This window comes from Tursiops truncatus, chromosome 10 (genome assembly GCF_011762595.2).
Source record: "Tursiops truncatus isolate mTurTru1 chromosome 10, mTurTru1.mat.Y, whole genome shotgun sequence".
In the NCBI taxonomy this organism is placed as follows: Eukaryota; Metazoa; Chordata; class Mammalia; order Artiodactyla; family Delphinidae; genus Tursiops; species Tursiops truncatus.
In genome coordinates this window covers 1,822,983-1,841,163 of record NC_047043.1, presented here as the reverse complement: position 1 = coordinate 1,841,163, position 18,181 = coordinate 1,822,983, and the positions used below count along the sequence as shown (strand labels likewise).

At 48.5% G+C, this 18,181-nt stretch overlaps 1 protein-coding gene across 1 annotated transcript in view; it reads left to right on the top strand.

Annotated features, from left to right (window-relative positions):
* MYLK4 (myosin light chain kinase family member 4) overlaps nt 1-18,181 on the top strand; it is an 85,360-nt gene that overhangs the window by 11,461 nt on the left and 55,718 nt on the right. The window lies entirely within an intron of this gene.

The window sequence follows — 18,181 nt, the reverse complement described above, 5'->3', positions numbered from 1 at the left end:
GCAGCACCCCGTCCCCTGTCTGAGCTCGCTGGGTCTCCCTCACCATCCACGGAGCACCCTTCCTGCCCGCCTGGCGTGGGCCTCGCTCTAGCACCTGCAGTTGTTTGGAACTTGTTTGTCACCCTTCTCTGGATGCCCTCCTCAACGTCAGGACTTCACCTCACTCCACCTTGCATTCTTGGCTGCTTTCCTGGTCACGGCACCAAATAGGCCCCAAGAATGTTTGCGGAACAAACAGGTCTATTTACCTGAGTCCTGCATTCTGGTTGAGGGCTGGGGGTCATTATTTTCAATAATCAGAGCAAGTGATTCTTAGGTCGGTTTGGGGTACGTCCCTCTTTGTCTGGCTACTGTTCGGAAAACCCCTGTCCAGGTAGGAAGGGCATTTCTAACGATGCAGTAGACAATGAACTAAAGCTGTTAGATGTTAGGGGCGGAGGACTCTTTTCATCGTGAATGTGTAAAATGTGCTGGATAGAAGAAACGAGTCAGGTGGAAACGTGGGTGTTTTGAGACTCCACTTTCCTGATGAGCTAACATCTTGTTCAGCAAACACCAAGAAGAAACTTCCACGGGCAAAATTTAAGTCAGATATGAGGGCTTCCTCATTAGAGCTGCTTACAATACAAATGAATACAAATGAATGAAATCTTCTGTTCACTGATTTCTGTAGAACAGAGGACACACAATATTCTTACAGGATAACTGTGAAATAACCAACTACTGGCAATAGTTTCTACGAATTTGATTATGTTTCCAGGACTGTTTTTCTTCAGGTTCTGTGATATAATTTTTGTAAGTAGAGGCCGTATCTTTAAAGAGCGAAATGGTGCTTAGCAGAAACATGAACATTTTTAGGAAGAATTGTTTTTGTGATGAACCGCTCCAGAATATTAGAAATCAAATGACTGGGAAGTTAAATATTTTAGGATATTTTTGAGGGAAGCACTGAGAATGTTGTTCCTCAGAGACCCTAGAAGAACGTCCTTTGTGATTGGTCTGATGTCCCCTGTGTCACCTGGGCCCTGGTGTGGACCCTGCGGTCACTGCTGTGTGGAAGGTGGGGAGGAATGACCGTGTGTCCCATTCAGTTTCTTCTTGGTAAATGGCTCAAGGCCCAGAGATGTCGGCAATCTCCCCGGCTCTCTGTCTCGCCTTGTGGAGGACGGATGGGCACATGGTCGGGAGGTGCGGAGCTCTTCTCTCTGTGTCTGCCAAGGCCCAGGCCCCGGCCCCAGAGGCCCTCGCTCGCCCAGTGGGTGGATGCACGGGCGGCCAGCAGGCCTCGCAGGGGTGGGCAAGGAGGGCCTTCCAGCGGCTCGGATGTCCTCCGGAATGCAGACGGAGCTGGACTGACTCGGCTCAGTCTCCTGCTGGGCCACGGGAGATCTTCCCAACACCACACCCTCCTCCCAGGAACCATAAAAATGCTCGCATCATTTTCCCACCTGGCCCCCTTTCTGTTCACCCCTCCTCTCCTTGAGAAGCTTAGCTCAGCTAACCGTAGTCGAGACCCTCCCTGCAGTGCACTGACAAGAATTTACACTGAATTTCAGACACTCGAGTGACACGCAAACTGTTCTGAAGGCTTGAGGCTCAATTTCTTTCTAGAAGAGTCTTTTCTCTCCTAAGAGGAAAAAATTATCTATGCATCCAACAACTTATGTTTGTTAACATAGTTTGGTGAAGCCCAGATTCTTCTTTTCCTGCTCTTAACCAGGTTTTTCTATTTCACTCATTTTTCTTCCTCTGGGTTTATTTTGAACTCCCTTCTTTTCCTCTGCTTTATTTTTTGTTGAATTGATTAAATTCCACGTACTCTACTTTTCTACTATGTTTTGTTCCTTTTGTTTTCCAACTTTCCTTTTGATTCTGTTTTCAGTTGACTTTTCTCATTCTTTTATATTCCAAAGGCTGTTCAAAATCACCTAAATAGTGTAGAATTTTAAAGGCTTTTAGCAGATAACACTATAATAAACTAGATCTAAAGTCACATAATATGGTGTTGAAATAAAGTAAAACTTAAATAACTAATGTGGCACATATGAGTGATGAGTTTAATAGCTACTGTGTGTGTACCATTAACTTGTAAATGCTAACGGCTCTCATAACGATAATTAGTATTACTTTTACACAGTCGAATCCAGGTTTTCCTCTTGTGTTCATTCTCTGTTAGCTACATAAATAAGCCCTGCGCTGCATTTCCCTCGGATCTAATTTGCTGTTTTGATACACACACACACACACACACACACATTCTCTTTGCTTAATGGAAGGCCAAGGAGCTTCCGTTCTCAGACAACCCGAGGCCAAATCCCCGCGGTTCCGTCCGCCTTCCTCGGCCGCCCCCATTTGCTGTATGCATCCCTGCTTTTTGTGCCCGGGGTTATCTGTGCTCATCTCCTGTCCTCTGGTTTCCCCCGCTCTCCTGAGACCCCTAGCCCCCTGCCCTCCACTCCCAGGCACGGTCCCGAGGGGAGGGTAGAAGTGAGGACGGTCCCAAGGGGGCGGGATCACAGCCCCTGGAATGTTTAACCGCTCCAAATGCTCCAAAGACCAAACAGAACAAGATAGCCCTCAACAGGATGTGAACAGACTAGAGTGGGTTGGGGCAAAGCGTGACGGCAGTTGGCACATTTGATCGCAGGTGGCCTTTCCTGCCTAACCGCTATGAAATTGGACCCTCAGCGGCAGCCACGGTGACTATAACTTAGGTCTCAGAATAGCGTAGCTGCGGGTGGAGGGGTTGTGATGTTTAGGGCTGCGTGTCCCCACCCCGTCTCTGTGCTCCTCGCCGGACCGCGAGGGCAGGAGAAAGCTCCCTGGCGGCGGCCCAGTTTCCGTGGTGCTAATTGTCCTTGAACTGGAGACGAGCACATTCTCGGGGGTGTCACTTGTCGCCAGCCCGTCTCCCTCTGCCGCTGCACCTGTTTCAGATCTGTCACGCGGGCCATCCTATTTTCTCCCTTTAAAGAGGCAGATTGCCCGCTGATGGCGTAACTGGAAGAGTCTCCCTTGGGGCCCTGCAGAGCCCTGCGGCTGGGCAACGTCTCCTGCTCAGAACAGAGTTTTGCTTGGGAACGTGCTCGCGCTGGGTCGGGGAGGGAAGGCAGGGATGGACTTCTCACTTAGAAGAAAAGACGTCTGGATCGTAGGCAGCGTGTGCCTTCTCTCGTCTCCCATCCTCTGGCGTGTGCTCCGGTCCGTGATGACACGGGGAGGTCGCAGACAGGCGCCTGCCCTTGAGGACACGCAGGTAGTAACGTCGTCACTTTTAACTGTGGCGGATCTGTGTTACTGTCCTATTTGAGTGTTTCCAACCAGGGAGTGGGCTTGCCCTGCAGAGGGGAGGCATGTCCCGTCTCAGTCCTCGCCCAGGACGGCCTCCTTGGGGGTTGGGATGAGGAGAGGCAGGTGGCACACTTCATATGTCAACCTCTCCACCAACTTTCGGGGAATCTGGAGACAGCCATCCCTGACGTGCACTATTTTTGTCTGTGAGAGCTAAGAATAGTGTCAGCATCTCTTCTTCTCTTACCTGTTATGTGACTTAGGAAAACAAAATAGCACAAAAGCAAAGCATCGTTTCCCCTTACAAAGAAGCCTATGCAAAAGCAGTGTCTGAAGAGTGATCACCTCTTCTGACAAAGCTACCGAGCACGGCCTGCCGTGACTTTTCCTTTGAACCGTTGCCCCATGATGCCTTTCCTGTGATGCCGTAGCTGTCCTAGGAATGGAATTCTGTCAGGAAAACAGTGGAATTCTGTAAGCATTCAGATTCTAAGGAGTTTAGCTCTTCCCAGTAGAGGGTATTCATATCTGGGAAATCAGTTCTTTCTACATATTTAACTCTTTTATCAATTAACATAGATGAATTATTTTTAAGACGATATAAGGCAGTTTAGCAAATACTACAGGGAGCGTGTTGGATCCTTGTTCCCACAGGAAGTGGACTGACAACAGCGTCCCCCATCTTTCTCATCACCATCTCCCCCATTCCAGGGACCCCTCCCATGAAACCTTAATACCACAGATGCACTGTATTCATGTTCGTGTATTATAGGTGTATCTGTGCTTTGCACATAAGAAGAGTAAGATTTTTTTCACCCCTCCTAAAGAATTAATTTTTACCTCCTTGGATATTCCCTGTATTGAAAATGCCTTAATTTATGGTTAAAAAATTTCTGCAGGGGAGTTGGGTGATATATCCCTATACCCGCATATAAACGCCTGATTTATATCTTATTCAACAAGAAACCACCATGGGGACTTCCCTGGCGGTCCAGTGGTTAAGCCTCCGTGCTTCCAACGTAGGGGGCCCAGGTTCGATCCCTGGTCAGGGAACTAGGATCCCACGTGCCACGTGGCACGGCCAAAGCCAAAACAAAACCAAACAAAAGCAAACAAGAAACTATGAGCTCTTCGTCCTGGTGGTGCGCAGAGGACCCAGAACTCAAGGAGTCAGGCTTTCGTGGTGGCCCTGCGCCTGTCCGTGCACCTGACACGATATCTGTCGCTGTTGCCCAAGCGTCAATCATTTTTGGCTGTTGAACACACCTCCAATGGGAAACACTGTGCGCTTTCATCGTGCACGTGGAAAAGAATGGGTTACTCCCCGGCCATGAGACGTGGCCTCCAGGTGTTTCCCAGAGGAGAGGCTGACAGATAGCTGGGCTAATTAGGAGTGCTTTGGGTGTGTTTTTTTTTTTAAGTTTTTTTTAAAATTAATTAATTAATTTATTTATTTTTGGCCGGGTTGGGTCTTCGTTGCTGCGCGTGGACTTTCTCTAGTTGCAGCGAGTGGGGGATACTCTTCGTTGTGGTGTGCGGGCTTTTCACTGTGGTGGCTTCTCTTGCTGTGGAGCATGGGCTCTAGGCACACAGGCTTCAGTAGTTGTGGCACGTGGGCTCAGTAGTTGTGGCTCACGGGCTTAGTTGCTCCGTGGCATGTGGGATCTTCCCGGACCAGGGCTCAAACCCGTGTCCCCTGCATTGGCAGGAGCATTCTTAACCACTGCACCACCAGGGAAGTCCCTGGAATCATGTTTTTGATGTGCTTATTCTAGATTTTCAAATACACAATAACATACACATATATAAATTTTAAAAAGGGTTTGTTAGTTCACAACCGAAAATCACCCCAAACCCCTAGTAAGGAGGTGATGCCACCTCAGCCGCTGGACGCTGGCCTCGGGGCGCTGTGTCCAGGTCTTTGTCCTGGGCCACTGGACACTTTGGGCTTTATTTCTCACTTTCTGCCCCAAACATAGAGATGATAACAAAGATGGGGGGGTGATAAGCAGACAGCAGTGGAGAGAAGAGAGGCCCAAAGTCTCCGCTCTGGACACAGACACATAGAAAACCCCTAACAGGTCAAATTCAGCCAGTGCCCCTCGCGTGCTGGCCCCGGTTCTCCCTGCCATCGCTCCTGAGGTCCCAGCGGAAAGCGGCGCCGAGTCAGGAGCTCGAGTGCAGATGCTGGGATTGTCCTGGCAGTCGACTTCGGGCAGTGGGGGTGGGAGCGGGGGCGGGGCCCGGGGGTGTGGAACAAGGGAGCCCCGAAGGCTGCATAGCCCCCTGCCACTCCAAGGGCCGTCCGCAGGGTGACAAACCCCCAGCATTTTCAGTTGCGTGCGGGTGAACGGCACCCGTCATTTACAACTTTTGATCAGGGAAAGACGTCTGATTGGCTAGTCCACTGACCGTGTGCAGACGACAGGCTGCCAGCCCAGACCTGCGGCGAGAGCGTGGCTCCTGGCTCCGTGCACCCGGGATTCCAAGGAGCGCAGGCCACTGTGGCGTTTCCATGATGGATGGGATGTTAAAGGAGGTCAGGGGCCTGGGAAGCATAGCTCCCGAGAGACCTTGGAGGCCAGCTGACCCAGGTCCTTCTCTGAGGGAACTCAAAGCCCAGGAGAGGTAAAGGGGGCCTGTCCCAGGGTCGCTGCATCGAGACTGTCCTTTCCCCACATCCAGCCACGTCCAGGTCAGAGGCCGCCTTCTTCACAGGGGCCTGGGCCACCCTAGGCGAGGTCGCTGTCAAGTTCCTGCTGGCCGTTCCCACGCGGACCCGGCACGGCAGCCGTGGGGCAGCCCCTGGATCAGCGGGCAGAGGTCCTGCAGGCCCCTCGCAGGGTGGCTGCCCGTCGGCCGGGCCCTGGCCTCTGGCCTCGGTGCCACCCCTTCCTGACTTCCCTGCTCTCCAGCTGCTGCCCTGGGAACAACACCCCAGGCCTCAAGCTGGGAGCTGGGCTCTGTGTGACAAGGAGCCCGTTGGAAGCTCAGGTCGTGACGGGGTAGACTGATGCCCGGTCCGTGGTCAGGAGTCAGGAAATTCTGAAAAGAGGCAGAGACCAGGCTGCAAGTGAGGGGTGTGTGAGCCCAGCCTCTGGTTTGTCTAGTGGACCTTTAGCTTGCAGGGTTTGCATTCCAAATGTGAGCAGTGAACACGGATGTCACCTTTCCTTTCCTTATGTTTGTTACACCGTTTAGGGCTTATCCAAACTAAATTAGGAGAGGAGTAAGTGTAGAAATGAGTTATAAAGATAAGATTTTAATTCTTTTTTTTATTTTCTGTGTCCCAAAGAAAGTTCTCTACCTTCTGTACAACGTAGACGCTTATGATGGTGCATCCCCTTCCAGCCCTACGATTCTAAGTTGAGTTGTGCTGTGTTTGGGGCATGGCAGGGCACAGGCGGAGCCCTGGGATGTTGACCGTGGAGATCTGACAGGCAGACTGTAACCCCTGCCAGGTGCTGCTCTACCCTGGGCCTGTCCCAGGCAACCTGTCAGTTCTGGGGCCCACGTCCAGCTTGGGTGTCTTTGAGTCCAATGTATATATGGTTTGCAGGATGTTTCCCCAACCTGAAAGGCGTTTGAGCTCCCTCGGATGCCAGGGGACAGGAGGGGAGGTAGCAGGAAGTGAAGAGTTTACGCGGAGCTTCCAAGTCTCCCAGAATCTGCCGAAGAACCTGGCCCTCCCCTGAATCTCTCAGGCCTCTACAGTTCTCTGCAGAGAGCTTTAGAAAGCACCACGGGTGTGGTCTCAGAAGACACTTATCACGCTGTCCAGCCTGAACCCTAAGGAGGGTCCCAGCAGCCCCGGGGGTTTTCACAAATGGTCCAGAGAAGGAGAGGCTGGGCCAGCCAAGGGGAACACGTGATGAATCTACGCTGTCCAGCTCTGTCTTTCCCTGGGACCAGCAGTTCTCAGAGTGAGGTCCCTGAACCCACCAGGGGACCCTAAGACTCTTCTAGAGGTCTGCACGGTCAAAACTATTTTCTGTTCTATTCTAATATTTTTGCTTTTTGCACTGCCTTGACATCTGCACTAGTGACAAAAAGGCAGTGGTGGGTAAAGCTGTTGGCACCTCCACACAAAATCAGGCCGTGGCACCAGAGTGTACTAGTAACCACAGCACTTTTCACTGCCAGACACTCAAAGCTTTAGTTTTCGTTTTTAAAGAGCCAGGTTTCCTTAAGAATGTACTTGGTGAAGCAGGAATATAAACGCATTTAATCAGCCTGTAGCGGAGTCTAAGGATTCATGTAATCTTTGTGCCTAGGTTCTATATTAATTTCCTCAGGGAAGAATCACTGAGCTCCCACTGAATGAAGGAGTTCCAGTAGTCGTTGCCGAATGCAACTCCGTTTGGAGGGCAGACACTTGAGCCCCAAGGACCAGGGAAGTTTCCCTTACTGATGGTCACTGATGGTCTCAAAAAGAGGCAGAATCTGATGAAACGAGACCATTTATTTAAAGGGTACACATGGTCTGCAGCTCAACACGCCTACACAGAGGTGTTTATATCAGGGTCTTCCTTTAGACTCCTTGGCGATCTCTACTTATTTCGAAATTTAAAAATGGATAACGACAAGCGTAAGGTCTCATTTCTTCCTAACCTTCCGGAATGAGCATGTTTAATTGATGGGATAATATAGGTAAGTTTCTATATTCTTAAGGCTGTGTTTGCACTTTACCTGCTTAGGATTTATGCTTTAAACTAGGGTCTGTGTATTTACCTATTTTATTTAACAAACATGTAAATGGCCCTCACTGTGCGCCAGACCCTGTTTCAGGCACTTTACGGATATGAACTCATGTAAACCTTGTGGGCACTGCTTCGATCAGCTCTAAGGATGGTAGGATCACTAGCACTTATGTTGTGTTTGTCATGTTCCCGGCACTGCGCTGAGCACTTTTCATCCCAGTTAATCCTCACAGTGATCCATGAATTTGGTATAGTTATCATCTCTGTTTTGCAGATGAGTAAACTGAGGTCAGGAACTTGCCCAAAGTTATGCAACTATATACCACGATCCCTCTTTTTGAATGGATTAGTTAGCCCAGCACACGAAACAGAGAGCTAGGTTTATTTATAGACCATTTAACTGGAATTTATTTTTCAGAAATTAAACATTAAGTATTTGAAAACCACCTCTGATGAATTTTCTAAGGACAGTTTGTATTATCTTCACATTATCTGAAATACATTTCACCTTTGGTGATTGTTTTGTTTGGTTGTTCTATTCCTTAATGCAGGGGTCCCCAACCCCCGGGCCTTGGCCCGGTGCCAGTCAGTGGCCTGTTAGGAACCAGGCCGCACAGGAGGAGGTGGGGGGAGGGGCGGGCGAGCGAAGCTCCATCTGTATTTACAGCCGCTCCCCATCCTCGCTTTACCACCTGAGCTCCACCTCCTGTCAGCATTATGGTGAGTTGTATAATTATTTCATTATATATTACAATGCAATAGCAATAGAAATAAAGTGCACAGTAAATGTAATGCGCTTGAATCATCCCGAAACCATCCCCCCTCCCCCACCCACATCTGTGGAAAAATTATCTTCCACGAAACTGGTCCCTGGTGCCAAAGAGGTTGGCCACTGCCTTAATGCGAACGCAGCCAGACTGGGTAGATAGACAAAAACGGGCTAGTTTCTTTTTCTCAGCCAATTGAGGCTCTTCTCTGGAACCAATGTAACAGTGACCTCCAGTGGGAAGAAGTTACAAAAGTTACTGCAGCCCTGCCATGAGGCCAGAGCAGCTCTGGGTAATCCAGTTGGTTTTAAAACTTGTTTAAGTAATTAATGATTTAACTGAAGTATAGTTTGGTTTACAATATTAACTTCAGATGTACAGCATAGTGATTCAATGTTTTTATAGGTTATACTCCATTTAAAGTTATTACAAAATAGTGGCTATATTTCTCTGTGCTGTACAATATATCCTTGTTGCTTATCTGTTTTATACATAGTAGTTTGTTAATTCCATACCCCTTATTTGCCCCTCCCCCTTCTCCCTCCCCTTTCATAACCACTAGTTTGTTTTCTATGTCTGAGAGTCTGTTTCTGTTTTGCATATCCATTCATTTGTATTATTTTTTTAGATCCCACATATAAGTGATATCATACGGCATTTGTCATTCTCTGACTTATTTCACTAAACATAATACTCTCTAGGTCCATCCATGTTGTTTCAAATGGCATTATTTCATTCTTTTTTAAGGCTGAGTGATACTCCATTGCATATATATACTACATCCTCTGTACCCATTCATCTCTTGAGGGACGCTTGGCTTGCTTCCATATCTTGGCTATTGTAAAAATAATGCAATTATGAACATTGGGGTGCATGTATCTTTTCAAATTAGTGTTTTTGTTTTCTTTGGCTGTATACCCAGGAGTGGGATTACAGGATCATATGGTAGCTATATTTTTAGCTTTTTGAGGAATCTCCATACTGTTTCCCACAGTGGCTGCACCAGTTTACATTCTCACCCTTCCAATTGTTGAAACCAATGTCTTGAGGCTGCCATCAGCCTGTCCTCAGCCTGTGATTCCTGGACAGAGGAGAAGCCAGGAAACAAAACATCAGAACTAATGATTTTCTCAAACCTATAACAAGGCTGAAAAATTATACACTAAATGCTGTTTGTCAGCATGCCATAAGATACTTAATTTGTTTGTTATACAATACACGACAGTTTCTATACTCTCTGTACTTTATTAATCATAGTTAAGTCCTGACTATTGAGTGGAATTGAGTTTCCACTGAAGATAGTGGATGACAGATCAGGAAGGTGGATAAGCCGGGCTGTCTTGTTTAGCTTTTACAGTAGAATTGATACGTGGTATCTTTGCAGGTGCTTGTACTTAATAGTGAGGCGCTGCAAGGTGAGCCGTTTTTGCTGTGCACATGGTTTAGTGTAAGACCACAAGCTTGGATTTCATTTCTGCCTTGTGCTGCCTTTGTGACACCGAGCACATTATTCAGCCTCTCTCACCTACTTCCTCTTCTGGGGTTAACAATACCGACCCCACAGGGTTGTTGTGTAAAGTAGTTAACACAGTGCTTGGCATAGAGAGAGGGCACCACAGACAAAGCAGTAAATGTTTATCGTTAGCAGCAGCTGAGCCTTTGCACAGCACTGGCGTCTCTTCTGTGGCCTGTGACCTCTTTCCTGCTGAGAGCCCCCCCCCCCCTGCACTCCAGGTCCCGAGGGACTTTTCCCCTCTACTGTCTTTCCACCCAGAATTTCCTTTCAGGTTTCCTGGTGACTCTGGGTTGGAAACCTCAGTGATCTTGACCTCACTGTCTTGTACTATTGACCCTTCCTTCCATTGTCACATCCTGTCAAACACCAAATTCTGGACGTGACTTCTTGAAAGGTTTCTTACATCTGGGATGATGGCAGAATGGGTTGGTATTTCTCTCACTGTCATCCAAGGATGTGTACAGATAAGAAGTGTGATCTTCGGAGATCCCAAGGCAGAGAACAGCACTCCATCCAGGCTGCACGAATCCCCTCTCAAGAGGCCCAACTAGTCACAGGACTAGTTGGGAACGTGACTTGGAAAATCACCAAATGCTTAATGGTGGGGATGTGTTGTTTGAAAAACACAGAAAGATTTAGCAACATGGGCTTAATAGAATGTGAGAGAAAGCAGGACTATTTATTTTACTGAACATGTTTTCCAACATGACATGGGAGCGGGGCAGTGCACAGGTAGTTCAAGCCTGACATAGCTAGAGTTTACAAAGATTTATAAACCCTCAGATTAGAACAATTATGATCACCGGTGTGATAAAAGGGCAGGAGGGATTCCATTGGTGTCCTGTCAGGAACCTTTGTCTCTTGATATTTCAAATGGTGATTGACCAGACCCCACTGAGCCAGCTGTTGCACACCCTGGGGGAAGCTGCGCTCTCCGCCTCCCCACACTCTGTCCCTTGGCCAAGCTCAGTGGGCCACGCAGAGTTTATTACAGAGCTGTGTATTCTGATGAAATTATCTGGGGATTAGAGGGAAGAGTGGACAGTCACCTGTCATGATGTCTGAAGCGTCAGCTTGTCCACCAGCAGATGATGACTTAAACTGAAGCCCATCAGCCCATTTCCAGTTATTCTATTTTAATATTATGCGTTTGCACGATCAACATCATCTTACGTGGGATTATTAATATTATTCCCAACACATAATACTGGAAATTCTCAATGCACGTTAGCACATTAAAGGCTCTGAGAGGTCCCGCTGATAAAACAACAGCAACAAAGCCGTTTTTAACCAGGCACGTGGGAAGCATTCAATAACCGTTAACTCATATCTGAAATGTTATTAGTATTATTTATCCTAAGAGCTTTCAAAGTTTATTTGACCACTGAAGTCTCTGTTTCCTGACTCATAACCATATCGCAGGGTGCCACCAGGGGCACCTGTGGGAAGGCTGGTTTAGAGAAAACCGATTAATGACTTGGGTATCAGAGACCCAGATTCAAATTCCCGTGGGAGCCCTTACCAGCTGTGTGACCTGAGTCTCCATCCATGGTTCCCCAAAGTGGTGTAATGATGCCAACCTCGCAGGAGAAGTTGGAGGATGAGATGAGCTAATCCACCTGTTAGCAAGTGGCTTGGTGCCTGGCACAGAGATGTGACCCAAATGTAACTTCTGTTCCCACTTTTTTACCTTTCACCACACCTTTCCTCATTCTCTCTCCTCTCCTGTGCCTTTTGGGATCCTTCTGTCCTTCAAGGTCAGATTCAAATCCCAGCACGGTTGATTCTAATCCGACCTCCCCAGTTTGCACTGACTACATCATCCTTTAAGTACACCGTTTAAGTACCCTGTGCCGTTTGTGTGGGTAGCTTTGATGCCCTTTCTGGTAGTTACTCAGGTTTGGCCTCTGCTCCTAAAAAGCTGGGGCTCCTTCCCCGTGGGGATCGTCCCCTGTATTTCTTTGTATCCTTCACAGCACCTGTATTACGCGTGTCCATTTTCATTTGTGTTCTAGTTATTACCAGCGCAGTTTAGGGACAGTTTCATATTTTAAGGCTTTGAAGTGAGGATAATTATTAGTATACTTATTTCAACTATTCAAACAAAGTAATGAGTAGGGCGAAGCTCCAAATAGCAGAATATTTGGAATAATATTGGTGCTGGAATTTTCCCCACGAGTTCCAAGAGGATGTGCTTGAATGAAACTTGAATCATTTCTAGACTGGCAGAGTCGACTTTGAGAGGTCGGTGTGATCTGATACACCCGGGCTTTCTTCATTCACCCACGGATCAGAGTGTCCGTAGGAGCAGGACACCTGTAGCTCTGGCTGCCTTCTGCCTCTTTCTCTCAAGTCAAAATTTGTCTATCAGCTTTGTTCTCTGAAGTGGCTCTCATCAAACTGAGTGAAGCGTGTTTACAGTTATGGCCAAGAGGCCTTGTGTGGATCCTGAGTTCCATTTTGAGATTATCCAAGAAAGAGTAAGTTAATCTGAACAGTTTTTGTTTGTTTCTTTTATGTATCCTAATCTTTGACAGTTGCTGCTTTACATGTTATGAAGATGGTCATTCACCACAAACTGGACTTCTTTTTACTCAAAGAGTGGTCCATGGCTCGCCAGCATCACCTGGGAGCTGGTTAGAGATGCAGACTATCAGGTCCCACCCAGACCTGCTGGGTAGGAATCTGCATTTGAACAAGGTTCCTGCTCACGTGCGCATTAAAGCGTGAGAAACAGTAGAATGTTTGTTATCTTCTGCGACTGAAAACTGAAGGGTTAATTAAAGTTCAGTGTAAAAACATGCTGAAAGAAAAGCATTTACTACCACAGTTGTGAATAACGCTTACATATTATATACACACACACACACAAACATATCCAGAATGCCTGTGAATATATGTGTGTGCATGTGTGTGTATATAGTGTATATATCCTTCCAGGAGTCTGTCAGGCTGTTTCTTGGGAACCAGGCAAAATCCTTTCTTGAACATTTTAAGAGCATATTTTCCTTGATAAAATAAATATGTCTAATAATAGTTCTTTCCATTAGATTTCCCAGCAGACAAAATACAAAACTTGTACTGTGGCCAGTTAGATAAGCTGGGGTGAGGGACGTGTGAGGTGCTGAGCATGGCCTGTCTCCCTGTGAAGGTCACTGGGCCTCTCAGATGGGTCTGGACCCCGAGCTCCTCGCCCGTTGGAAAGGTGGGGGCCCGTGATGAGCCACCGCGTCATGGAAAGTCCTTGGTCTGCCCTTGTCTGCGAAGCAGCAGGTGGTCTAATTGAAAGTGTGCTGAGTAAAGGGGTAATCCGTGAGATTCATCTTGTGACTGAGTCCCTTTTGCGGGCTTTCTAGTGTGTAGACATGAGCGCGTGTGTGCGGAGCGGCTGGGTCCATCGCATCTACTTAGGACGGTACTGCTTCCGAAGCTCCCGGCGTCAGGAGGGAAGATCGCTGTGTCTGGGGCTCGTGGGTCCATCTGGGCTGGGCTCCTCACATTGGACAGGGGGTCTTGACTTTGAGCGAGCTGTGTGACTCTCTGATGTTTGTTTATCCAGGACAGCGTCTCTCAACCTCTCCTGCGGGTGAGCAGCAGTTGGATGCTTGGCAAACTCAGATCCCAGGTCCCTAAAGCCACTGCAGCAGAATCCCCATGAGGGACTCTGTGCTTCTAACGGCCATCCCGGGGATCCTTGGGAGAAGTGCGGTTGGCTGGGCCCCTTCTAGGGACCCCATCTGACTCCTGTCCAGCTCACTCTCCTCTCTCGGAACTTGTTATAACTGGCAACTAAAAAGATGATAATGTGTCTTTGCTGGGGGTTGGGTAGGCCATAAAAAATATATTAAACTTGGAATATTTGGTCTCTTTGTGCAATGAGTACTCATCACCCACCTCTTATAACTAAGTTAGTCTTGTGACCACTCGAGTTTCCTCATCTGTGGAATAAGGCTGATCACAACACACGTGTTAGATGGCTCTTGGTTCTGAGGATTGCGTGAATGTTGGCTGATATCACCAAGTTTCTTGCCCCTCCAGTGCTCGTTTGGTCTCCGGGGATTATGAATTCACGGGAAACTGTGGCAACGCTAGTTTAGGTATTCATTTCCGTTCCCACCGTAACTCTTTTATCTTTGAGTCAGTTGTATCAATAAATGTTTTGTGGGATTAGCTGGGGTAGCAAAAGAGGTTTCACGAGGGTAAAACCAACAGATTAAAAATCATCTTAACAGAAGGAAGATGTTACACAAGGTTTGAAGAAGAAATGACAGTCCTGTTGCCATGTGTCCAAGCAGGAAGGGCCCATTTCTGTGAAGAATTGCAATAAAGTGGACCTTCCTTGAATCGACTTGAGAACCTGAATGAAATCCAACCCGAGAGTTCTTACTAAACGTGTCCACAAATAGATGGAGAGAGCACATGGGGACAGAGGGTCAAGGGAGGGTGTGAGTGAAGGAATGTTTGGGAGGAACATGTTTGGGAGAGAAGGCCAAGCTTTCTGCAGCCCGAGGTCACTTTGAGAAGAAATGAAGCACCAGTGCTGTCCCTTTGGCCATTCTCGCAAAACCCGCTCGATTTCCAGTTTTAGGGCCTTAGCTAGCAGCAGACTCTGCTCCCCTCCCAGAATGCTGGCCCACACCTGCCCTAGGTGCTGGTGGCCTCGGGGTTCCCTCAGCACGGCTGGCACAGAACAGCAGCCCCAGGGTGCTTTGGAGCTGGCAGCAAACTCTGTCAAGGCCAGGGCCCGGCTCAGATGGTTGCTCAGAATGTGGGACCCAGCTGGGAACTTCTGTGACCAGAAATGCAAGGACTTGTACCGTTCTGCTCAGGCGAAGTGGAAGAATTTATTAAATGCCTCCCAAGTGCCCAGATACCCCCTAGGATCTACAGAGGAGGACAAAGAAATGCCCATCATGCTTAGCTGTCAGACCTACAGCGATTCCCGTGGCTTGCTGAGCGGGTGGCACAGGGAGTTAGTGACGTTGCTCTCCTGAGGGCTGCTGGGCAGATACACCCAGACTGCTTAGGAAACGCTTAGCACTGTGCCCGGTACACAGCAAGTGCTCAGTAAATGGCCATGACACTACTGTTCCTGTCACTCTAGAAGCTCATCATCTAGTTGAGGGTGAAGTATTGGATTGTATGAATCAGGAAGAAAACAAGATGGGCAGTTCAAGCATGGTTCTTGGGGACAGTAGTTCTCCAAGAATGGAAATTCGGGCTGACTTCCTGGGACAGTCCTGCAGATGGGCCCGTTTAGGGCTTTCTCTGCTGTCACTTAGGTGAGCAGAGTGGGTCACTCCAGGCTGTCCGGTGGGTGCCTGCTGACCCCTCACTGCTGTAGGAGGGTTATGTCACGGCCAGCTACCTCGACGGTCACCCAGTCTTTGCTGACACTTTTCTTGGCCAGTCCCCTTAAAAGGCTAACTTCAGAGCCGCATTTCCAGGTCCTTTTGGAATGAAAGATAAAATAGGTACACAGAACTGAACTCACAGAGTCTGGCATTTATCCATCTCACTAATATTCCCTGAGCACCCAGTGGGTGTGTGGAGGGGGGGGCGGTGAGGCCTGACACCGTGGTGAGAAGCACGGGGCTCCCCTCTCCTCCGCAGTCTTACAGAGAAGCCAGGCGATGGAAGGGGTGCAGAGGGCTGAGAGCAGAGCAGATGCAGGGGGTTTCCCTAATCTGTGGGGAGTAGGGAAGGCCTCTTAAGCTCACACCTGTAGCGTGGGCAGGAACAGAGCCAGGGCAGCATACAGGAGGAGCCCAAAAAAGGCTCAGAGTGAAGGAGGGAGGAAGGCGGTGGGAGATGGAATAGACGCCCCTGCAGACTGACTGGCCCGAGCCGAGGCGGGGGTACCTCTGGGCTGGCTGCAGAGCCCATACCAAGGGGGCCCGTTTCCACCCCTTGGTCAGGCCCACTTCCTGCTAATACCCCTGCCACTATTTTATCACCCCCGAAAGCTACTTCTGGTAGTTAGGCCTCGTTCCTAGGACTTCTTAGAAGTGAGGTTATGCTTGTTGCCATTCCCCTTCCTTCTGAAGTTACTGTTGCTATATTTTTAGCATGTTTTAGGGGAGTAAAAAGAATTACTTACCTCTAGTTTTCCATATAACCACTTCTGATGACTACCCCTTAAACACTCTTTTTCCAGGCGCTCCAGACCGAATTAGCTTTTCTGTGAGAAAAGGTCTTTCGTGGTTTATAAATTTTAATGCAGGCCGCTAACTGCCAGGATATTTCTGGACCACGACCAGGGGTTTAACCAGCCTCCCTTAACGATGAAACGAGTCAGGCCTGCGCGGCACCTGGACACAGTGGCTCTTTCATCATCCACGTTCAAAGTCATGACACCTCCTGGCTTAACCTCAGGATGTCAAGAATTTTCTTTTAAAACCTGTTTCCTGGAAATAGGTCTTTGCTGTGCCAATGGATAATTTTTCACTTCATATTTTTTTAAGGTGCATAAATTCTATTTTTTTCCCCTTGCAAAAAAAACCAAAACAAGACAGGGTATGTGGGGGGCACGGTAAGAGCCTCCTTTGTATGAAATAGTACAGGCCATCCCTGTCCTGGATTTTTAAATATTTCATTAGCAGCTGGGGACTCTTACACTGCCCCATTCATTCCCTGTTCCTCCTCAGACACTGGACTGATTATTTTGATGAAAAGTGCTGAGTAAGAGAATGTGGCCTGAGAATTAGCTTCTTAAGTAGATGCCAGAGCCTTCAACCACGGAGGGACCTGCTTCTGTGGCTGTTTGGAGTTCTCTAGTCGATGGGCAGTTGGGGAAAGCTGGGTGTTTGAGACTTGACCCCTTCCTCTGTTTTCTCACCCTTTCTCCGCCCACCCTCCCAGGAGGATCTCCAGTCCAGATCCTCCTGGACTAGAGGGTCACGCCAGGCTGGCAAAGTTCTTTGGTACAAAGTTTTCAAAACTGCTCCCCCCAGGGCAGTAGCTTTGTGGGGACATCCTTCTATGTGCCCGGTGGCCTGACATCCTGGTCAGCCGACGACGCTTACGGGAGAAGAAGTCCCTTTCGTGGGCTCAGCCCCGAGGCGGAGAGCTCAACCACAGCTGGCTCTCAGCCCACCTTCCTCCCCCAACCCCGGCAGCTCTGCTCAGCGTGCGAACCACACACCGTGGATGTCTCGCTGGCATGACGAGCTTTGTTCTTAGCCAGCTGTCCACTCATTCCTGTTGAACTGCTGAGAGTTTATTCCTAAGACTCCAAATAAAATAACGCATTTGCGAAAGACTGTGGTGGGTTTCCTGGGAAGGCGGTGCTCGAGAGGGGAGGAGAGGAAGCATCTGAAGGTTGCCGACCGCGTCCCCACCTGGACGAGGTAAAGCTGCTTGGCCCGGAGTTCCTGCTGGGAGCAGTTGCTCCAGTGACCCTTCTGGGTTATGTCAATGAAAAATCACAGAGCCCACTGCCCCGGGCTGGGCTTTAATAGGCTCCTTTGTAGTTTGTCAAAAACTGCTTTCCCAGGGGTCTTGGTGCATAAACGCTGAAAAATGCCCTGGAGGAGGGAACAAAATGAGGCCTTCAGCGTCTCCCCAGGAGGTTCAGAGTCACTGAAACACATCAGATGAACTGAGCCCACAGTCCAGAAAGTGTCCCAAGAGGCCTAACGAGGGCGTCTGGCCCAGGGCTGCAGGCAGGGGCTCGGGCAGGGCTGCCAAATAAAGTTCAGGACCTCAGTGAAATTTGAATTTCAGAGAAATAATGCATTATTTTTAGCGTAAGTATGTCCATGTAATATTTGGGACATACTTATACTCAGAAGCTACTGGTTGCTTCTCTGAAATTCACATTTCACGGGCCTCCTGTCTTTTCAGTTACATTGTAACAGGGCTGCCCACAAGGTACTTTGCCCCTGTGGCCGTGAGCTGACCCTGGA